The 7,537-nt window shown below is 39.9% G+C and overlaps 1 long non-coding RNA gene across 1 annotated transcript; it reads right to left on the bottom strand.

Annotated features, from left to right (window-relative positions):
- Positions 1-314: 314 nt before the first annotated feature.
- LOC121699734 lies at positions 315-3,130 on the bottom strand. The gene is made up of 2 exons (XR_006027024.1): positions 2,973-3,130; positions 315-1,335 (listed from the first exon to the last, which is right to left on the bottom strand). It is a non-coding gene; the product is annotated as an uncharacterized LOC121699734 (long non-coding RNA).
- Between the last annotated feature and the right edge of the window lie 4,407 nt (positions 3,131-7,537).

Raw genomic sequence — 7,537 nt, forward strand, 5'->3', positions numbered from 1 at the left:
GCAAGGAAAAACTCCCTTACCAAGGAAGAAACCTTGGGTAACACATCATTGGACTCCAATTTACATACATTTGACTGAGTAGGATGCATGATAAAACACATATATGATCTCCACATCACACTAAGGAAATCCCTTCTAATTTTTTTTAGCCACCTTTGTGGTTTACACCGACCACTTCCATCAACATTCAAATCCTGTGAATCTGAGCCATTCGCTTGCAATAACTGCTCATGTGGGATGGATAGATAGACAGAATTTTTCCCCCCTCTTCCCCAATTAACTCAATTTCGAAGTTTCCACAAAAAGAACGCTCATAAGTGTCAAAACTTTTATTCAAGTTGTACAAAGGAAAACAATATTTTAACAAGCAGATTAAAATTTGTATCAGGGTAATTTAAAAACATTAAAACAGCACAGATATTATGGATGAATTTACATACTCAAAAGGCAGCAGTATAGTTTCCCAAGTCCTCAACAGGCCGGGACAAGTGCAATACCATACAAGTACAGGAGCATTGCCACCCATCCCAACCTGCACAGAAAGGGATTGCCCATCTGAGATGGCAGGCGATTCACTGCCATGATCAGTTTTGCATGGATTTGCACAGCAACAGTTAAAAGCTGAATGCAAACCAGCAAAACTAACCAGAGTCCAGTGGCAACAGTCTTGTAGCTTCAGGGTCCATGCTGATGCCCACAATCTAGAAGTACTTCAAGTGCTCACACTGCAGTAGATGAATAAGTAACTACCTGCACTATAAGCACTTTAATACTGCTGAAACCTGATGTAAAGGACAGAGTGGCTGGGGGTCTCACAGACACACACAGAAGCGTTGCAAGATGCACACAGGCAGCCTCATCCAAGCACACAGCATAGGGAAGACGGGGAAGCAGGCCACCATCAGTTTTGCATAGATTTGCACAACTCATTTTTTCTTGTAGTGCAACTATGCAAAACTAGCAGAGAACTGCATAATAAGAAAGCACAAATACAGCCAAACACACTTGATGCAAATCCCTGCTCCTTATGCCAGAAGGAGCACTTAGGGCAGTAGGTGCTAGTCTACTTCACTATCTGCACTAGATGCACCTTAGCATAAGCAGTAGTTAACAGATGAACGGGCTGCTGTATTGGTGTGGGATAGTTTAGTGTGTCAATGTAGTGCTTGAAGTGCCTCCACTGCAGTAGGTATCACTTAGTACTACCTGCACTGTAAGCACTTTGACACTACAGGGACAATACCAGCCCGTCTTTGTCCAAGAATAACAGCCAGTAGAAAAGATCTTCCAGCTGTGGCCGAGATGTGAGCAACCCTGGTTGAGACTGGATGAAGTCTGCAAAAAAGGGAAACAAGCATGGGATCACACCAAGGTAATGGGGCATAGAGTTATTTGCATAGAACTTTTGTTTTGCCAGATTTTTCACAGTTTAACAGGTGTATTGGTTTCTTTTGGCTGGAGGGTTTAAAAATAAATACTACTTAACCCATTAAGAACTTAAATTCAAGTGAAGTAATTATAAGCATGGTGTTACAATATGACCATACGATAGTATTTGTAAATTAACACCTGCACTCCAATCAAATACAGTCCTGGTTTACAACACCTCACAAACAGCCATGTGTAAAACGTCGAACGATTGTAATAATCTGACATGTTTTGTTCAGTGTGTTTACGTCAAATAACTTAGAATGAGTCGTCTCAGCTCTCTAGGTAGATTACCACACGAGCAAAATACAGTCTGCGGCCCGCGTTGTGAAACTAACGCATGCGTAATACTTTACTACTCACGCACACCCCTCCCCCATGGTCTGCACCAACATGGCGCCGCTGAGTCCGCAGTCCTCACATTCTCAACCAGAAACAAACTCGAGGGTGTTGAAATGCAAAGGCCAAGCAAAATGTGCCACAGCCATATAATATTCTAAACAGAAACCCCCCTTAACAAACATTTAAAATATTACCCAAAAACAAAATACAAAAATTGAACTGCAGTCGATAACGTTACACTAGCCAAGTAGCATCATATAAGGCATGCCATTAGCTACTAGCTACAGTTAGCTAACATGCATCGCTAACGTTCACGGGTTTTTGACATGCCATGTTTTCAGTTGCCTCACCCTAGATGAAATTGAAGTTGAGCAAGTAATCTCCAATTCAACAAAGCAACCATTAACGTACTTCACCCGCGACATGCAGTGAGATTTAGGTAAAAGTTAGCAAGTTGGTCAACGAATGCTTGACACCGGCCTCGGGCTCCATGCGCATTTGGGAATGGCCACATTCGTGACAAACTGTTGAAAGGTATTTGAAGCTATGGTTGCATATAAAAACACACATGCAATGGTGAACAAAGTACTTGAGTTTTATGACATATTTTGACTAGCAGTCTAAAAGAATATTGCCAGCGAAGCTTGCACACTACTTGGCTATCCTGCTAACACACTGTTAGCTACCTAGCTTTGGTAGCTAGCAATAGCGCGCGGCCTGCAGCTGCCCCATGTGCTGCTGCTTTGTTCTTGAGGCTCTCAAACTCGCTCACCAATGCCCACTTAACAATGTAAATAACTTGACTTTTCCAACACTTTAGACTTTGAAATGAATTATGATTCTTACCAACGACAGGAGAAATGGAGCCCTGCAAAATCACAACTTACTACTCCAGCCACTAGTTAGTGTAGGCACTGCAGTGAGAAGCGCACGCTTTTCAAATCTCCCTCATTCTAACTATGGAGGAAAGGGACAGCCATGCGCCTGTTATCGCATTGTTTTACTACAAAGCTGTCTGTCGCACACTCGGTAAGTAAGATAATCCATTTGGAAAGTAAGTCAGATTTAAGAAGTAATCATATTTTCACTTCGACAACCGAACAACGCTAAATGGCTAACAACAGGTTTCATGTCAATAACATGCGCGTAGTAAGACACCCGCCTGTGAAATCCACCATCTTCACTCACTTGAACAGACTTACCGTTTACTGTCACTACTCCAGGCATATTTAGCAAACTAACGCCCAAACTTCCTTAGGTTGTAGCTACGTTAAATAACCGGGTTAGTTTTCACTTGTGTGATTTAAAACATGTAAACTTGATAAAACAAAATACATTTGCGAAAGTGGCGCCAAGCTACTCGCTGTTAACCATGTGGTGAATGAAGGGCGGCTCCCGTTGAACGTAAATATCTACAACCCCAACTCCTCATTTGCATAGGCCTAAATAAACTACTTCCGATACGAAACATCCACCAATCCAAAAGCCACTTGCAATCAATTGAAGAAAACAGGCTTAACTGTAAACACAAATTACATTGTCAACATCCTGCGTCAAAGTAACATGTAAGGAGGGATACTTTTTGGATAGAATGGAAACGTGAAGATGCCTGGCTATAAAAACGGTTGAGTTAGCACAAATCTTTAAAATGCGAGAACTCTGCTATTCTCACCTGTTCTAGCTTTCAGCCGTGTTTATCTTACACATGTGAACAAAAAAATCGCAGGATATTGATTTGTATTAGGTCTAGGTTACTCAAATCAGTCAAATCTGTCATGTTCTCATCTTCATTTATGGCTATCCCAATTTTGCGGGTAAAAAAGCCTTGCAGTTCTTTTTGATGCGATAGCCTTATTATAGTTTCTCTGCTATTAAGCGACTGCAGTTAGCCTACTAAAAGTGTTTTAAACAGGTCCATTATATGCTCGTTCAAATAGACTTAGATACATTGTGTCAAGGTTTCAGCACCAGTGCTTTCAACTTTGGTTAGCCTATATAAATGGCATAGCCTACTGAGTTGCTGTGCTAAAACATTACTTTTATTTCAAATGCCCATGCCAAAGTGTAAATACATTTTGAAAAAACAATAACAACATCCTTCACAGTTTTACTTTTTGGGAGTTTATAGTCTATTTAACATCCAGATGATTTTAAAAAGAATATCTACAATACAGGTTCTACAGGTGAATGTGTCATGCATTTAGTAGGGAAAAGCTATACATGCTCTAAATACCTTGAATGTTAGTTTGTCTAAGTGCACGCTCACTATTTTTAAAAAGGGACTCATATGACACTTCTTCTGCTTCTTCTTACCCAGTCCGCTCTTGTACCTGTCTTCTTCATCTTTGTGCCATCTTTTAAAATTCATTCCTCGATTAACACCATTTCCCAAGCAGAAACCTGATGAGACATAAATCTATTGGATTTTATAAATAGGCTGCACAATAATTACGTTTTCAGTGGCCAAGTAGGCTATTGAGTAGCCTGTGAGTGTCTTGTAAAATGTAGAAATGTGGAGTTAGTGACCGGTGAATCCAGCTAACAACAGTCATTGCTCCTCAGTTGGAGCATTTCTTTTCTTCCCTCTAAAGTATTGTCTTTCCTGAGGCAACAGTGGCTGCCACCAACTCTTTTAAAAATGGCAGTTAGTGAGGCCCCGCCCATAAAAGGGGCCAGGGGGAGGGTTCTCCTCTCCCAAAGCAAGGGCTAGATTTATCTGTGTGACCCAGGGTCAGGCCAGATCACCTCTCACCTCCAGTCCTATTCATGTGCAAAATCTCACATGAGAGAGGGAGGGAAACAGAGATTCCATCCCGCCAAACTCAGAGAAAGAGGCAAAGTGTTGGAAATACTGTAGAACCTTCTTAATCTAAAGATTAGAAATGAGTAGGTCTACATAATTAATATTATGGAAATTAAGAAACACACAATCACACATGAACATATTGGTAGACATAGTTGGTCAGCACACCAAGTTTATAAACTATGTGTGTGCACCCTAGTTTATAATTTCCCCGTGATTATGGTTTTCAATAAATAAAATATATTTCCACATAAAAGGAAAACAAGCATATTTTAATTAAACCAAAAATTGTGATTTTAATAAAATTGGAGGCATTTCTGTCATACAGTCAGTAGGGTAGGCCTACATCATCTCCAAATGTCAAATTTTGAGATTGCAGCACTTGCTCGGGAAGAATATTTTATTTTAAGTCTTTTACCTGCACAGCTCAATAGTGCTGCAGAAGAAAGTGCAGATACTCCACTAGGGGGCTGACAATACACTGGTTAGATTATAATACATAGCCTCAGGGCTTGGAAGAACATGAAATGTCAGGATCTGCTTGTCTCTTCTCTAGTCTTTAAGTTGTAGGGGGAAACAGAATGTGTAATTTGTGTAAGGTTTGTTAGTTGTAGAGAAATAGATGTAAGATAATAATATAACTGTTCAATGAAAGGTGACATCATGTCATAAAGACTAAAACACACATTTTTACATGTACCGGTACTCTCTTTCTCATTCAACTAGGCCCTATATCTTTCTTGAAATGTTTATGATGGCTCTAAAATGCTGCCATACTAGAACTATTTGTGTATTGTTTTTTTTTCAAGATCACTCAGTCACTGATATAAAGTATATAACTCCATGTAAGGTATAATGGCACAAAACATCTTGTTACTGTTGGAATTACTTTTGTTAAAATTACACAATATGATTAATCTTATGAAAATGTTCCAACATCCCACATCATTCAGTATGTTAACACGTGATATATTTGTTGTTGTTTCTATAATCAGAAATTATCCTACCCTGAGTTCCTGCCCAGTGCTTAATGATGCCCCACATGTTACAAGGTTAAACCTTGTTGCATAGTGTAAAACTAAGAAAGTGAGGCTGTGGGAGGTGGTTGGGTGGGTCATGTGTGCCTCCATCAGCCTAATTATTTTTTCTGCCTCAGGTCAGAGGCCCCATCTGTCTCCCGTCCACACCAGGCCGTCAGTCCCCGGCATCACTCAGTAGGACCGCTGAGGGCTGTAGGATTCTCCCAAAACAAAACCATTAGAGCATGTTTACACACAACAGCCTTTTCACTTGTTATGTGCAGATTCCACCAGCAGAGAGCGCTTTACTCCAACAATAGCTTACTAGCTATGACCCCGCACAACAAATGCAGTTTTCACTCCTTGATGCTGTTGTTCACATTGTGGCAAAAGCACAGCATTACATTACAAAAAGAAAATTAAAGAGAAAGAAATTTGCAGTTGAGCAGGACATTTGTAACACAGGATATAATGCTTGTGATGAAATTATTTATCCCTCTCCAGCTGCTGAGCATGCAACAGAAAGCAGATGATTTTGTGTGGGGAGACAGATGGGGTTGATTTATGAAAGATATGTAATTATTTTAAACCATGGGCTTCAGTAAAGAAAGTAAAGGATTAGGCCAGACATGAATGAGGGAATGCTCAACCCAGTGCAAAATGATGCGTAGCCTGTGCATCCTTATTTCACATTGTGAAAACTTCATTACTCCACCAGCATTCTGTATGACAGCTTTCTTTTGTTCATAAGAGAGATGTGGAGGATATGAGGGGTGAAAGAACATAACAAGTGCAAAATACAAATGACTCAGCAATTATTGTTTTAAGGCCATGCTGTGTGGCAATAGTGCTGTTTGAGCACATAATGTGCAAAATATAATCACATGCAACTCTGCCCCCCCCCCCCCCCCCCCCCCTCTAAAAATGAACCGAGATCAAAGTGTGCGCTGCGTGCGCCAGCATCAAGTCAGAACCAACCCTACAGCACATTCACAGAGCACAGGCTTTTGAAGTGAAGATGACTGGTTTCCATCCCTTCTCATTGAATACATGAGCAACATTTTAGACAGCTGATGAAACCCTTAAAGTCTATCCAGGGGATAGTTGGTATTCTTCCTCATGCTGTAGTTGTGAAGATGCTTTTAGTTGTGAGAATTGTTAGAGGGATTCAAGATATAGCAATAGCCTAATTGATGGCACATAAAGAAACATCAAAGCCATATTGCTCTGTAGTCCCTAGTAATGGTCTAAAGCATTGCCAAATCAGTTCAGGAATAATGACTACAAAAGCCTCAAAAGCCTAATTTCCTTCAAATAAAATAACACCAAGAAACGCTGGCTATATTTGTAGCTGCATTGAGATGTGTTTGGAGAGGGTGATAAATGTTTAAAATAAGAAACAATGGCTCCAATTAGAGGGGGAAATGCTAACAGAGTTAATGTTCTCCTCCTCTGTAATCCCTCTCTAATTTGCATTTTAATTCTTCTGCTTTTCTCAGCCTCACAGCTAATCCTATGCCAACTTGAATGAGGCCTGTGTTTTTTTGCTGACAATTCCTAAAGGCCTCTTCACACAGACATGTCTCTGTCAGGAAAATTCCAGAAGCGCTGTTTAGTTTGACACACAGCATTATAAACACAAGAATCCACTCACTGAAACATCTTTTGTGCTTTCATAAGATTCTTAAGATATACACATTAGCAGGCTTTAATCATGTCAACAAGGAATTCTGGTTACGACAAATGGGTCTGTTTACTCCACAGATGGCAACAAATTGTCAGATTTCTGAAGGAATTATAATTGTAAATGTGAAAGGAAATTGCTGTGTTTGTACAGATTGATCATAATAATATGACACTCCCACTGAGATTTAATTTAAATAGATATTAATAGAGTTTATCATAAAGATATTATGTGAACTGACTTGGGGAATTAAAGCTTTAT

Source organism: Alosa sapidissima, chromosome 2 (assembly GCF_018492685.1).
Source record: "Alosa sapidissima isolate fAloSap1 chromosome 2, fAloSap1.pri, whole genome shotgun sequence".
Taxonomy (NCBI): Eukaryota; Metazoa; Chordata; class Actinopteri; order Clupeiformes; family Clupeidae; genus Alosa; species Alosa sapidissima.